Raw genomic sequence first — 17019 nt, 5'->3', positions numbered from 1 at the left:
AATACGCCAATTAGCACAAATGGTAAGTTCCGACAGTGCCTACAAGTGTACCTACTGGCCGCTAGATGGCAATACCGGTTTCATATGTATACACCTGGTATATCCGAAACATGGTTATTCTTATATGGACCTGGAGTAGCTGATTAAAATTTAATCGCTGTATGTTATGTAATTATGACATTGTATTTCATTGAAACTTTCAAGCGTGTTTTCTCAAAACCATATTTTCCCAAACGGCTTGTACGATTTTTCAAAAAGTATTCAATCTAATGACCTCGTTCAACTTTCATTTTGTAAAGTATTGAAAACCACTCTACACGCAACACAGATATAAATGATTTCATCCATTTTTTATATTTTTAAAAAATGTCATCAAAAATTATAGTTTTGGTTGGAAACGTGGCAATTTTCATTTAAATTCGGTTTTTATTAGGTTTTTTGGTTTATATAGAGGAGAAAAGTATCCAAATTAAGAACATGACAATTATTTCTGTTTCCGTTACGAATTCTGTACACTATCGTGCAAACGAGTATAATATACTTTAATGTAAAGAATGAAAAAGAATAAAATATAAATTTTTAACAAACTTAACTCAGAGTTTTAAAGCGTATTTAAACTGAATTTAAAAAATATATTTTTCTAACTTTATTAGTACTGCTGCTGATACATTAATTAAGAATACCGTAAAATATATTATTACCTGCAAATTTATATGACTCGAGAAACTACCGTTTTACATTCTATTTTACTCCTTTAAAAAGCTTTTATGAGTTAACTTCTACTCATCCCTGATAAAAATTCTACACTGAACAATCTTAAATATAAGGCAGGTGCTGAAACAATATTCTTAATATATATTAATATTAATATTCTCCTGCCACCGTTAATTGAATTATTTTGCCTTTTCATGAAAATAAAGTATATGTTTTCTAAAATTCAAGAGAAAAACGAGAAACCTGAATGTACCTCAACCACTTTAGAGTTGAACTTTCACAAACCCGAACTTGCAGGATTTTCTCTCCTACCTTTACAAAATCTTCCAAGATCTCTGAGATTAGGCAGGATCTCCTCATACATGGCAAAGCAAAAGTTCCTAACTAACTTTACCCCTGCACTGTTAATACAATGAAAATATTATTCATATTTTCTTTAGTTGTATTATGACAAACTCCGAACAATCACAAACATTATCAGGAAAAATAAACATTTGTCACTTGTAAACCCACTTTATATTTTAACCAAAACAAGACGAATAGGTTAAAAAAAGTATTAACATATAGACAAATCGAGCAAGCCAGCACAATAACACCAGTAGCGCTTCACCCCTTATCCGCAGTCACAAGGTCTCGAGTGACAGAAATAAAGAAAAGTAACCGCTTGCAACAATAGCATCAGGGACAAACTCCCAACAATTGCAAATTTTTAGGAATAATAAACATTTCTCAATTTTAAATCCACCTTAGATTTTAACCAAAACAACTCAAATAGGCCCAAAAACGTATTAACGTAAATTCATACCAAGCTAGTCGCCATAACAACACTATTACATATTCACACCCGTAGGATAGGGTGGGGCGAGATGAGCATAGGGGGTAAGATGAGTCAGTTAATTTTCTCGTCGGTTATCATTTATTTTGTAAATGTTTTTTGTAATAATATCAGGAAAAACATAATCAAACTTCTTTTTTGAAAATTTTCCGCCTAATGTTAAATAAATATGGAAAAAAGAAAGTGAACATTTAAGACCTGTATTCTGTTATTTTTCATTTGTTTAAAAGGTTCAAGAATCACGCTGTTGCGAAAATGATTGAATAATTTAAACTTAAGATTGAAACTTTCTTTGATGGTTGATTTAAATGGTTAATTTATTTATTTATTTATTTATTTAAATGGTTGATTTAAATTAAAATTACAAACAATTGAACGCAGCAAAAAAGATTTTGTAGAATCGAAAAGGTAACCGATTTGAAAGCGAAAATACAATATAGTCACGCAACGTACTTCTCAAGCTACCAGGATATGAAAAAAGGTCTCGATAATGAGCTGATCAGCTCTTTAATTGACTACGACACCGCCATTTTTTCATGTCCACCTTATTTTCCTTTCTTCACCACCCTATAATCCTGCACAACCGCAGGATTTCGCCGGGATTACCATCAATTAACCATTCTTATCTGACGTCAAACCAAGTCTCATCTTGCATATGGCTTTGTTTCGCCTTGTAACCGCAGTTGCAACTTTTCACATAAGAAGGGGTAGTTGGTATGTGTTGCTTCGGATCAAGAGTCGTCTGGATTTGCCCTGTTATTCATTCGTAGAGTTGGAGATACTCCCAGAGTTCGTATAGTAATTCCGACATAGCGCGTACGCAGTGCCGAGTTTGAAAGAGAATGAAAAAGGAATGATAAACAGAAAACAAGATGGTATAGGGAGTGAGAAAAGGTTGAAAAGTTTTAAGTAAAAGCCAAGGGATGGCTGAGTTGGTGAAAGGAGAGAATAAATAAGGGAATAAGGATGTAGGGGGTGTTACGGCACCAAGGGTCATGAAAAAGTTTGAGGCCCACAAGACATTTTGAAATATGCGATCTGAGCACCAGAAACACGTTTCCTTATAAAATATGGATGTGCAAAAGGACACACGACTCTGCACGTTGCGAAACCTGCAGAGTGCAGAGCGAAATCAACTTCCCATCTCGTATGCAAATACTTATCGATTTTCGACGAAATACTTTCTCGACCCCCTTTTAATCTCGCGAAATTACTCTCGAAGCTCTTCAGATAAGGATTGAGACGAAAGTTCCTATCTTGGAACGAGATTAAAATTCTTAAGTGATTCTTAAAAGTAGGCTGATCGTCCCTCAACCTTTCCTGGATATAGACATTCGAAAGCATATGATTAATTTCTGGATGTTTCTTATTAGGGTAATGTGATGCTTCCTGCTCTGGCTAATTAGATTTTATAAGTTATAATATAGGAATTTTGTTGGATTCGTTCATTTTTTCCTCATAGAGAAAGCTTTGCAACGATAAACATTTCCGCAGTATACTTTTTATAATAAATTCAACATAACTTGAACTAGGGTAGTGACTGGTATGAATGAATTGCAATCCTAAATAATGTCAATCATGACTTACTTTTAGTATCGGATCAGCTAAGAATAATTTTATTGTAAGTAATTTTTTAAATATTAGGAAGATAGCCACATAATAATTTAGAAATTTGTTTATTTTGACAAGAAAATCGACTGATGTATTTAAAAACGCTCTATGACCAAATAAAGTTATCTATAATTATATAAAATGAAGAAAATCGGTTTCCTGTAAATTGTAGTTTTAAATACTTTTCAAGGTCAAAAAAAAAGTTTTTCTGTTTTAATAAATATGAATATGAGGTTTCTGACTTCAATTAATGAATTTTATTTTAAAAACCAATGTTTCTACCAATAAATTTAAAACATAAAATAAAATAATTAATTGAAAAAAGTGACCCCTACAAATATTGAAACTGCAATAATGAAAAAAATATGTTTGAGATGAAAATACAATGTCTTTTTTCTATCCATATTAATTATAATAAATGTAAAAATAATGACATCATTATCATCCAAGCGTTCACTAGATTCATCGATTTGATCGTAATGGATTTGGGACGAAGCTAAGTCAGAAAAGAGAGTAGCGACTTGTGTGAAGGATATTTATTTTATTAATTACATAGGTTATGCTTATTGAGGCACTTGGGGTTGAGAGTGATAGACCATTTTTTGCTGCCTTCGGTCTTGTATTGGTCGGTTATGAAAGGAACGAGACTGGTGGGTTAATGGATACAATTCAGGTTATGATAAACTACAGAGACGGTTATTTTTTAAGAAGTAATCACCTTCGGTTCTTTGAATGAGGGGTACTAATTGTGATTTCCAAACAGTGTGTCGAAGGATGATCTGGTAATGTTGAACATGAACTCGAATATCAACAAGATTAGGTGTAGACAAAGTATATTTATGAACCGAAACCAAACTGTTGAAGATGAACTTAGAGGGGCCCGCAAAAAGCTTCAACTGGCGAACTAATGAACTTAGAGTGGTCTGGTAGAAGACAGACACGATACAAGATTGGTACGATAAGACTGCTATGATAAGACTGGCGCGATAAGGCTGCAAGAAGTACCTATTCTTTACCCTTACATATTCTCCAATATCAATTACTTTACCGGGGGAACGATTTGTTCGCCCCCGAAGATTCATTTCGTTCCTCGTGAAATCGTCTTCGTCTCCGTGGAGGGAAGCTCGGCCGTCATAAGGGATCGTCCATAAATTACGTAACGCGTTTTTCTTTTGTTTGAATAAAGACGAGCATGAAATTGATGTGAAGTTGAGAAAGACACAACGATATAAACAAAAGAAAAAAGTGTTACGTAATATATGGACGATCCCTAACCCAGAACCGGGGTTACACATACAGAAACGAGGGAACCGTTAGTTATGTCTTCTCTCGGTCACGCTCTCTCCCCCATACATGGATTTTAGACCATTTTCAAGATTTGCAAACGTTTCAAAGAATTTTTAATAAGTTTTTAAAGACTCTTAATAAAGTATCTTGATGAATTTCCCAGGATTTCAAAAGATTTCGAATATGTATTTTAATAGAATCTGAAGAATCCATTCACAAGAATTGATGGATTTTGTGAGATTTCAAAGATTGAATTGATTTGAATAAAATAAAGGAATTTTAGAGGATTTAAATATTTTAGGATATTTTAAAGATCTTAATGAATTTTTAAGAGGTTTGAAAAATTTCAAAAGAGTTTCCCAGGGTTTGAAAAAAATTTTATGCGTTTTTAAATAATTTCCTAGAATGACGAATGGTATAAAATGATTTTATTGGACTTATAAAGTTTAAGGGTATTTTAAAATATTTCAAGGGATTTTCAAAAATGTTGAAGAATTTCATCATTTTTCCGAGGATTATAATGATTCTATGGAAGTTTATATAAATTTTCCAGAATTTTAGGAAATTATAAATTTTGTCATCATTTAAAATTCGGGGTTAATTATATAGATTAATTTTAATAGAACATCAATTAGTTTTATATTTTTATGTTTATTTATTAAGATTATATGTTTAGAAGTTATTTACGTGCTACGTAAGGCATTATAATTCAAATATAAGGGTCATATGTCGATTATTTTCCGTTTTTTAACTAACTTCATTCATGGCAAATCGCTTCTGTGCTCCTCGATAACAAGGTTATGCAATAAAAATTTTATTATTTTAAGGAATTTTTTCAGTCTGGGTTAACCTATCAAGTGTTTTACAAGTAAAAAGCAAATTCAGATAGATTGTATGCCCCATCAACGAGGAGAAATCAACGTTGTGCCCTGAAAGTCCCACCTGGACCACGGCGTAAGTGCTTTGGACAATTTTAAAATCTCATTTTATCGAGTGTTTTCGCTCTTTTTGTATATTTATGTGCACGAAATACAGAAATTGCATTATTAGATCCATATTTTGCATTCTAAAATTTTGAAACTGAAAAAACGTTATTTTTATTAGCAATTTTGCTTGCCTAAGCCTCTCTGAAAAACGTAAATTTGCAGACACTAAAATAATTATACTTTTTCCAGCCGCAACAATAGCAATATATTTTTTAAACCCTATCTGAGCTCTATTAACGTATGAAGTGCTTTTTCATTAAATTCAATTTTAAAGGAAGTATGAAGTTTTTAGTAATTTTCCTATTTTTCCGAACATGTGTTTGGATAATTGATTGTTTAAAAAATATAAAAGTGTAAATAGCAAAATAGATGCTCGCAATTTATTCTATAGATTCAGGAGAATAACTGTAAATTTGGCCAGATTTCAACAATAAAAATAACATTGAGAAAAACCTCATGGACCACCACGTCAGTGAAATTCGACTGAACCATCAAGCGTTCATTTTGTAAAGCACGTATATTGAATAATTACATCTTAAGCTTTCTTTTAAAAGATATAACATCATATAAATTTGGAAAAATGTATTCAAGGACATATTACCTATTGATACTCACTCATATTCAATCGAATTTATTTGGATACAGAACAAAGTAAAAATAATAATTGACAGACAGGATATGATTGGGGAAAATGCGCTTAATGAAATCCTGTAATTAGGAAAATTGTTTCTCTAAACACAAGTGTATAATATTTCAGGGACTTGATTTGTCAACTTTTGGATTTGCACCCATACAGAGAATTGGCCCGTTCTCGGAAAAAGGCTTGGAAAAAATTTTTGAATAAGAAAAAAAGAGGACAGAAGAAAGAGCGCAACAGATAAAGAGAGAGATAGACATAGAGAGTTGCCGAATGAAAAATAAAAGAGAATGGGAAAGCTATTTTTCGCAGCGCCTGTGAAATAAAGGAACATGTCGTGCCGAGCTTAAATAACGCCGCGAGCTTCCAGGGAAAAATGAAGATGAGGATACAGCTTGCCGTGTCGCAATGATATGAGTGAAAAACTCTTGGTGAACGGTAATTTTTAATCGAGACGTAAAAATGGTCCAAATGTTCAGTTAAAAAAAAATTGTTACCTGGTCATAACGATCTGCGATTAAATAGGCAAATTTAAGAGATCAAGGCGAAAACTATTCAATTTATACGTCCTAATTCTTCCTTGCCTCATAATTATGAAAAAGATCCTGAGGCCCCTTGAGCCTCATTTTGCAAGCTGTAACTGCCCTAAAAATTATTGAGCGAACCTAAAAGAACGTAACAGATCAGGGGTGGGGCTTAAAATACTTTGTTATGATTTGTTACTGTAGTACGTAATTCTTGAACATTCGCAAGCAAAACAAATAACTCGCATTTTCTGTATAGAAAGTTAATATCAATTTAATTTTGCGTGTCAAAGAAACTTGGCAAGTGAAAAGCAAACTAATCTAGCCAATAACTATTTTATAAAATTTCAGGGAATTTTATCGATTAAGGAAAGTTCAGGGATTTAAAAGAAAAATCTTGCAAAAATGAAGAAATTTCTATAACATTAAATAACAATCAAGAAACATATATATTTAAAAAAATTAATTTGAAATAGTTCTATTCCATTTTTAAAAGGTTTTACATTAAAAACATTACAAGTTTAGGATTCTAGCCTTTGAATAATAATAGTCACAGAAAATGGAAAATTGATAAACGATAAATTCGGGAAGTTTAAAATGAAATTTTGCGGTAACCCTCATATAATATTCTTTTTAGTAATTTATTGGCCTTGATTTTCTATTTTCCACTTTTATTTCTTTTTTTAAAGTTGCTTTCTTCCGAAGATTATCTTTTTAGTTATACATTTTATATTATTTTTTTAAAGTTAGCAATTTTGCTCAAAAGTCATCCTTTTTGTTTAAAAACTCAACTATTTCGTAGACGCTTTTTGTAAAAATAAAATACCACCAGTAGAATGAAATAACGAAGATCTTCTATATTTCGTAGAAAGTTTGCTTTGTGTTTAACATTCATATTTTTGTGTTGAAAACTCAACTGATATTTGTTTTTTAAATAAAAATTCAAGTATTTTTTGGAGTATTTTTTTTTTTACACTTTGGTTGTAAACTCAACTGTTTTGTTGAAAATTCATCTTTTTGGGTTGAAAACTCAAGTTTTGTTTTAGACAGCTTACTTCTGGTTTGAAATTCATATTTTGTTGTTGATAAGTCTAACTGAAATATTTTCTAGATGAAAATTTAACTATTTATTTAATAACATAGCCACACAAAAAAAGTGTGCGGATCTGGTAACAAGACAGCAGGCAGAAAATAGACTGAAGTAGGTCTATAAATTAATTTAATTACGATAAAAAGCAAGATAAAATGTAAACACGAAAGATAGTATAAATATATGCCTTAAGTTTAAGAAAAGCAGAAAGAAAAAAATTTTGAATAAAACTCTTATTCATTTGCATATTTAAGTTACAGTTCTACATTTTAATTGATACAAACATTGTCAGGTTAATTGAAATGGGGTCAATTCTACTTGAAATGAATTTTATTGTGTTACAACGGGAACACTTAAGTTAAGTTGTATTGCGTTAAGCAAAATTTCGTTAGGTTCTGTTAAGTTAGATTCATTTGCAGGTTAAGATCGAGTTAACCTATTAAATATAGCACAGATTTAAGACTGAGAACCGTACGCTTACATAGCTACACGTGTGGTTGAATTTCATTCGGCTAGGTTAGGTTAGGTCAGGTTTTGTTAGGTTAGGATAGGTTAAATTAAACCTCTATGTAGGTTAAGCCGAAGCTGAATGAGACGGTACCGCAAACCCAACGGGACAACGCAATGAGTTTAATTGTGTTACGTGAAGTTAAGTTAGGTTAGGTTAGGTTAGGTCAGGTTTTTTTAGGTTAGGGTAGGTTTGACCTCTGCAGGTTAATCCCAAGCTGATTCAAACGGTACCGCAAACACAACGGGACAACACAATCAGTTTATTTGTGTTTCGTGAGGTTAGGTTAGGTTAGGTTAGGCTAGGTTAGATTTATTTCTAGATTAAGCTCGAGTTGACCCATTCGATGTAGCACACATTTGCTACTGGTAAAATACGCTTCCAGAGCTTTACGTGTAGTTCAATAAATTTTTGTTAATTCAGGTTATGTGAGGACAGGTTCTGTTGGGTAAAGTTATGTTAAATAAGTTCATATCAGGCAAGGGTTAATCCTTCACAGTTGTCGACATGTTTTTGAAGTGAAAATTTGCATCACTGGCATTATTTTGAAATTTATTTGCCTCAGTGCATGATTTTTCGTCATTTTTGAAGGTTACGGCTCAACCATGACGTGATGGGTGATTTTTGATACCGAATTTGAATTCAGCGCCCCAAAATCCATAGGAATACGTGTGTCTTGTTACCAGATCCGCACACATTTTTTTTGTGTGGCTGTGTAATTTGTCTTTTTGATATAAATATTTATCTGTTTTAGTAGAAATAGCATGTTTTTTTTTCAAATAAAAGTTTCAAGTATTCTCATAATGGTTGAATCCTCAAGCAGTTTATCAAGAAATAATTTCTTTGTTTTTTGAAGATTCATATTTTTAGTTGAAAATTTACCTCCTTAGTTAAAAAATTAACGCTGTTGTCTTTTGGTATAAAGGTCCAACCATTCAAATCGACTTTTTTGTCCTGCCTGAAAAATCTTTTTTGGATGAAAATTCGTCTTTTTGGTTCTAAAATCCATTTTTTTGGGATGAAATTTAATTTTTTTTTTAAATATCCACTATTAAACTTTTTTCATAATTAATCTTTTTTGGTTAAAAATTCAACTATTTTGAGGAAAATTTCATCATTTTGCTGAAAATACAAATATTTGGTTAAAATTCGTCTTTTATGGAATATATATATATATATATATATGTATGTATGGATGTGTGTGTGCGCGTGTGCGTGTGCGCGCGCGCGTGTATATATATGTGTGTGTGTGTGTGTGTGTATGTGTGTTAAAATGCTGATTAAATGAGATTGAAATGCTGGTTTTTGAATAACAATGGTATAATATTACCATAATATTACATAAAACTTCATTATATTGTTGTTAAAAGCACTCACTTTATTGAAATTCCATCATTTGAAAAAAGTAAATTAAATTATTCATAATCAAATTAATCATGAAGGTATGAATTGCTTAATTTATTTTCTTTAAAAGCTGTATTCATCCTAATAATTATATGGATAAGTCTTAACCTGCAAAGCATGTATTAAAAATTTCCATTACTTTCAAGTTCAATATCTTATTATTTTTGGAAACTATAAATTACTTATAGTAGGGGGAGGGTAGAGATATTCTATTACGCTTTGCTACAGGAAGGGGGGGGTCTTAAAGAGGTCCAATAATCCGTTACGTAATTAAAGTGCGACCCCTAAGGGAGCTTGTTTTTAATCTATTGGGACTGTAAGTGCTCAAGTCCTCTACATAATTTCACTGCTGGTAAAGTTTTTAAATTTAACAAAGGATATTGTTTCGGTTTAATATTTTTAATTAAAATGAATGTGGCTATGTGAATAATGTGCTCTGCCGTCTAAAGAATTATAATTATTTTCTTGTAAATAAAATTGTAATATTGAAATTTAAAGTTTACAATTAATTAAATTTTTATTTTTTAGATGGAAGTTGTTTTTTAAATTGAATGGATTTTATTAATTAATGTTTGATTGTTTATTAAAACTTTGTGGAAATGTATTATAATAAAAAATGCATTATTATTTTACAGGTCCTTAAAATAATTCATCTTTATTGTTTGGGAGTGTATACCTCTATAATTTTAAATTTTTTATTATAATCCAATTCAGGATAGGATTAAACTGACTGGAAATGCTGCTATAAGTATAATTTGTTATTCATGAAAAGAGCAGTAATTAAATGCAAACAAAATAAACAAATTTTAAGATAATGAAAGTAAGAGATGAGGTGTTCTAAACGCTGAGCGCAATGCTTGGGTACTAATTTAAATGATAGGCAAGGATTAAGCAAGCTATAAGATATTCCTCTCACTCAACTTAACGCAAGAAATCTTCTTACTTGAATGTAATTTTTAACAATTTATTTAAAGAAAGTTACCATTTTTTTCTAATTTAGTTTTACGAAATTGCTGTTCAAAATAAACACTTTGTAAAAAAATGACATAGAAAACTATTGACCTAAACAAAAATTAGTCTACATAAACCTTTCTTTATATGATCACTTTAAATATCACTTAATATTATCATTTTTATGTGAAATAAAAATTATTTTGAAAGACATTATAACCGGTTGTATCGAGACCTAATATAATTTTCGAGATGAAGTAAAAATCGATTCTAAATGTTCATTATAATTCGAAACAGTTCGAATTTTATTTTGCTTTTTTATAAAATCACAAAAAATGTAGTAAACACAAAATTTGTACAAAATTGAGGACTAAATGGCATAAAAATACATTTTCGGCATATGTGAAAATGAATCATTTTGGTTCAAAGAATTATGATTTTATCCTACTCAAAGATGTATCACTAAAGTAAAACAAAAGAAATAATATTTCAAATGATACAATTAATATTTGAGAAATGGTAATTTTTTATAGTGATATTGAAACATCGTTGAAGAACAGTAGATTCTTGAAATTATTGAAATAGCTCTTCAGATCCTACAAGACCATGCCAACCTGACACTTGAATCTCTGGATTTAAATTAAAAACAAAAATCAAAGGTTAAGAGTCCACGTTTCAGTTTTTCAATAAAGCACTCCTTAATTACTGCCTCAAACGTAAGTACACTTCCGGTTTGAATGTTCAGCAATTCAAGCGAAATATCTACCAATTTTCCTAATTGAAAGTGCCATCGCTGTTTTCTTTCCCGTAATAAGAAATTCTCCCTTAGATTTGAAGAAGATGTAGTGAATAATCGTAAAAGCCTCACTTACAGGAAGCGTCTATCAATATTTGTAGCATTTTATTTAATTAATTATAAACATTTTTCTTAGTATTGATAAAAAATTATTTTTTTAACGTTTCTTAACCATTAATTTTTACATAATAAAAGGATAAAAAATACTTATTACGCTTTTATGCGTCTACTTCAATCGTAACTTAATTTTTATAAGATTTGCAAGACTGACTGAAAACGTAAGGAATCTTCTTTTAGATATTTGTTTTTTCTACAAAAAATTTAATTTTTTCCCATATTTAGACACTTTAATTTTTTCAATTTACGTTCTATGTTATACTTGATAAAAATATCTAAGAAATATTGAAAGAGAAAAATAAAGGTTTTTCTTTCCTTACAAATATTATGTAAAATGATTCCTGAAACAAGATTTGATATTTTGCTGTCACTTTTAATCTAGGATATTGAGATCGAAAGTTAGCAATTTTAAATGGTGTTTTGTAAAGGATTCTCAAAATCATTCATTGTTTACATATTGTCTCTTGATCTAATACTAATAATAATAATAATATCTGTAATTACCAGAAAGTATAATTATAGATCCAAAATTCAAAACAAAGTCTGAAATTTTATACTCTCTTTGAAAGTTTTTTTGATGATATACCTTATTTAGAGAGATTAGGACAAATTATTTTTGTCATCCGTCCAATATATGTTTAGCTAGTTAATAAATAAAAATAAACCGACGTTTCAATCCGTTTTTGGGTCTTCCTCAAGGTAAAAATGACAAGAGTCTGAAAAAAAATACATTTTTGATGACAATTCAAATGTCTAATTCCACAGATATAGTAATAAAAATAAAACTGACTAAAATGACTATACGAATTGAAAACCGTTACCTGAACCAATAGTCATTGATACTAAAATATAAAAAAACGGTACTTGTACAAAACCATTTTTAAGATTTTAATTTTTCATCTTATAATGAATTTTCAGTCAAGAATATTATTTGCTAACCTAAAAGACAAATTTATGGCAAAACAATATATTTCAACTATATCATTGAATTTTCAACAAAAAACTATCAATTTTCAACTAATGAAGGAATAGTTCCATTATCAACCAAAGAAACCTATTAAAATCAATTTCTAATGAAGTATTTAAAATTTAAACCAAGCGGTTAAATGTTTAATCAAGAAGATTAGTTTTCTAATAAAGAAGACGAATTTACAGTGAAAATACATATTTTTAACCATATTGTTGAATTTTTAATCAATAAAAGAATAGTTAAATTTACAGTTAAAAACTTAGTCTTTAACTAATAAAATGAAATTTTTAACAAAGTAGTTTAACTTTCAACCAAGCATTAATATTTTCGATCCAGAAGATTAATTTTCTGCCAAAAGAGACGAATTAACAACAAAATACATACAATTTTAAGAAATTTTTTTTATTTTTACTCAAAAAGAACAATTTTGAACTAATAGTGAAAAACGAATGCTTTACTTGGAAAAATAATAACTTTCATACTTTCATGCATTTAAAAAACTTGATATGCATTCACATTCATATTTTCTATGTATGATGTCACGTGTCGCCACCCCCCGCCCTCAAAGTACCTGTTCACCACCCTGGTAGTGTGACATAATTTTTGAAAAGCCAAAATATGAAAAATGAATGAAAATGAAAAATTCACTGATTGAACTAGTAATCACACACTTCACTGATTGATCAGTGATTTTGGACTTATTCACTAATCAGTTCCGTAACACCAGAGTAAATCATGTGAAGCATTACCTCTAAACTTGTAAGTTAAACGTTATCGTAATCTTTTACTTAAATAGCAAGAATAATTCCTTAATGAAATAAATTTATTAATTTTCGGGGTGTAAGTCTGCTGAATTGACTGCGGAAAAAACATGCTCTAACTCGTATAGGAAATACTTACTTGATGGGTTTATACATGATAGTGACCCATTTCCAGCTATTTGAATCAGTAAAATTTGACTGACTATCAGTGAAATTTCACTGATTAAGATTTAGAGAGTAGGCGAGATGACGAATGAAAACATCTAATTTACTATTGTATCGACTGTGATAATTATATAATCAAAGCGGTTTAATCGATAAATGATTTATGGTCACGAGTAAATGATATCAATAGTTAAACAAACTTATGGCGTTGACTATGTACGATGTGATCTGAAAAGCCATTGGTGCACAAACTGGCGGTATCTAAATCCGGAAATTTCAGTCATCCTCTATCAATACCCAAATGCACACTGTCCACAGATAACGTATTAGGTGAAAACGGGTGCAGAAACGTGCACCGCCACAAATTGTGATCTATTCCTATCATTTTTAATGTTTTGCATCAATTTTATCCAAAACTATCAGCCGTAGACTACAAATGCATTCAAAATCAAATATGAATTTTCAAAAGATCTATAATCTTCGTTTAAAGTTTTTTGTAAATTTCTATTATTGACTGAAATAAGCAGATAATTCATGAAATTTGTATAGCATTTTGGGGGTTTTGACCTTGAAATTCAAATTTTCAGGTATTTTCTCTGTCATTTTTGTAATCAGTGCGTCAAAACACATGGATATACAAAGTTCAAAATTATTCGGAGTTATGCGCTATATACGCGCTATATTTTTAATGTTGGAATAACAACAAGTAAGGAGCCACTCATAAATTACGTTACAATTCCGAAGTTCTGCAAAAATTTATAATATTTTTTAAAGCACTTTTATAATATTTGAAACATCTGTTTTATGTAGTAAACCTTCTCCATGATCATAATTGAAATTTGAGGCCGAAAAGAAAGGAATCCCTGATTTGAGATGACTTAATCAAACTTATTTGTTTTTTTTATTATTCATGTAGGTTTTTTTCACCAAGAAAATTAATTAATAGTTTAAGATGTTAATTTTGTTTGTCCACTTGGTCCTAATCAATATTATTATAAAATATAGACCGGCAATCTGAAGGACCTGGGCTAGTATCACAGCGGAGCTAGAAAGGGTTTTTTTCAAAATCGTAAAACAATCAATATTATAATAATATTGAGTAGGACCAAGTAGACAAACAAAATTAACATTTTAAACTACTTATTAGTTTTTGTTTTATTTTGTATTCTCATGGTAGGCGCATTGATAATTAATCCTGATAAGGAAAAAAAGTGCTTATCAAATAAGCACCATAGAATTATAAATGCAAACAAATTGGAAAAAACCGCAGATCAAATTCAAAGTTAGTTTTGAGGATTTACTAAATTTCTTTAAGTCAACGTTAGCTACAAATCAATTTTCCTTTGCTTTTTTTGTGAAAAAATTCAACCTCCATTTTCTCTAAACCTTACGAAATTTTATAATAAAACTTTTAATATATCAACTTATCAACTAAATAGTTAGATATCTCAATTTAAAAAAAACCAAAAATTGGATTTTTAACCACTGACCAAAGTTGAAAAAGCTTGAACTTTAATTTAGCACTGATGTACCACGAAAACGAAAATTTTAGATGTCATTTTAGAAACCCACCCTTCAATTATAACCTTAGGACCAAAGGCTAAGTTTAGAGTAGCATTCTAGTATTTATGTGAGATCAAGGAGCTCTTGATTTTTGTTCACAATACTATTTAACTTTAACAGCTAAGAAATTTTGTGTACTTTCCAGTTATTGAAAAAATTTAGCTTTTTGTTTCTATATGAAATATATGAAATCAAATATAATTAAATGTTTGCTGTTATTGTTATAGAGCGTAAATTAAATGTATTCGATAGACTTCATCATAAATAACAGCTCAAATCCTTTTTCAAGTCGTAAATTCTAATAGTGAGTAAAGGTTGTATTTGCCCAACATTAGTAAGCATGGAATTCAAAATTCTAAATTTTGGAAAAAATTTTCTGTGTGCCAAAATTGATTTTGAATTTTTAAAGATACAGATCCTTGTTTTGAATAATAATTTTAAATTATTAATTAAAAACAAAACATTGCTCTTAAGATAGAACTTTCTTAAAGTATGCAAAGAAACTATTTTTCATATTGTATTAACTGCACATATTTTTAAAAAACTTAGAGATTTCGTATATAAAATTTCTTCTGCACGAATCATCAGAACAAGCCATTCTTTTGCTAGCGTATCCAACAGAATATTTTGTTGTGGTGTGCTAGATCTAAAAATTTCTGGTAAAAGGCCAAATTCACAGTTTCGAAACTAGAAAAAAATAATTTTATGATAAAAAAAATATATTATTAGTCACTATCAAAAAATTTTTTTTTTGGCTCATAGGACATTTTTTTAATTTTGACTTTTCAAACCCATAAAGAGAACAGAAGATATTATTCGATCGAAACAACATTTTCAGGGCTTACTTCTGCTGTTTGGCAAATACAAATTTTTCTCACTATTGGAATTCGCTAATCGAAAAAGGGTTTTTTGGACCCACTCTAATGTAAAGAGTAAGAAACTTTTACAAATTTTGACAAATTGTTGCGTAAAAATATGAAAATATGAAAATCTTAACATTTGTATTGAGTTTTGTTCAAGCATTTTCAAATAATAAAATTGAATTGTTTGAAATTGTGTATCGTTCTCTGAAGCAAATAATTTTCTGAATCCTCTTGGGAATATATTTCTGATGGAAGGAGATTTCCATTATATTGAAAACAGAATCACCGTTTTTCAAAAAATAAACATACGAATTTTGATTTAATAATAACAACTAATATTTAAATATTGAGAAATCATTATATTTAAAGTGATTTCGTTTAAAGTGAATTTAAAATTTATTTGCAATATTAAAACAAAACTAAAACATTATTTTTTGCGTATTTATGAAGTAGTAAGAAGACAAATTATAAAATATTAACAATTTTTAAAAAAATCGCTTCAATAATTTGATTATCCTCTTAAAGAAGGTTTAATTTGGCTTGAAACATCAAAGAGAACGATTTCCCCCCCTACTGAAACCAAATTTTCTACAAAAAAGATCTTGTTAAAATTTCCATTTGAATTGACAACACCGAGTAAAACTCGAATGTACGATTCGAGAATCTGATTACTCTTTTAGGGGTTTAATCGTCGCTGAAACGTTAATGCAATCGGAAGCAATGCAGTGGAGCTTTAATACCCTTTGGGAAATACGAGGAGCAGCAGACAACTTTTGTCTTTGATTCTTTTACCTTTTTCATTATTAAGCTTTTTTGTCGAATCTCGAGCTTCGAGAAAACCTCACTGATTTGATTGAATAAAATTCAATTTAACCTACGATAATAGAGAAAATGGATTTCACCGCAATGTCGCTAATATCAGATTTCATTATAAAGCCGTTAAATGTCGATTGCTTGTATTTTAGCATCCCCTGCTTGACTTCTATTTAATCAAAGAACTATATAATCCTTCCATAGTGAACTTTGAACTGTAACTTATTTCAAAAATAATTGGCTGTTAACTATGTAATTCGTGTACCGTATGCAGAAAGGCCATTTGGAAATACCATTGTGTGCATGCACAATTATTATTCCACATAAAATCGCATGCATGTTTGTTTATGCTACTGGCACAAGGGCCAGATGCAATTCATGATTCGTGACAGATGGCACAGGATAGGTGCTCTTGTTACGATTG

The 17019-nt window shown here is 30.0% G+C and overlaps 1 protein-coding gene across 3 annotated transcripts in view; it reads left to right on the top strand.

Moving 5' to 3' along the window:
- Positions 1 to 17019, top strand: part of LOC117182306 (ly6/PLAUR domain-containing protein 6B-like) — a 224124-nt gene that overhangs the window by 145065 nt on the left and 62040 nt on the right. Inside the window, exons 1-2 of one of the 3 annotated variants that reach the window (XM_033375451.1) lie at positions 5255 to 5401; positions 6191 to 6508. The exons of the other annotated variants lie outside the window; for them this stretch is intronic. The gene's annotated coding sequence lies outside the window, so the exon portion shown is untranslated. Of the gene's footprint in view, positions 1 to 5254; positions 5402 to 6190; positions 6509 to 17019 lie in introns of those variants that run through there. 3 annotated transcript variants of the gene reach the window in all.

This window comes from Belonocnema kinseyi, chromosome 10 (assembly GCF_010883055.1).
Source record: "Belonocnema kinseyi isolate 2016_QV_RU_SX_M_011 chromosome 10, B_treatae_v1, whole genome shotgun sequence".
NCBI lineage: Eukaryota > Metazoa > Arthropoda > Insecta > Hymenoptera > Cynipidae > Belonocnema > Belonocnema kinseyi.
Note: the sequence above shows the minus strand (reverse complement) of the source record. Positions and strands in the feature narration are given on the sequence as shown.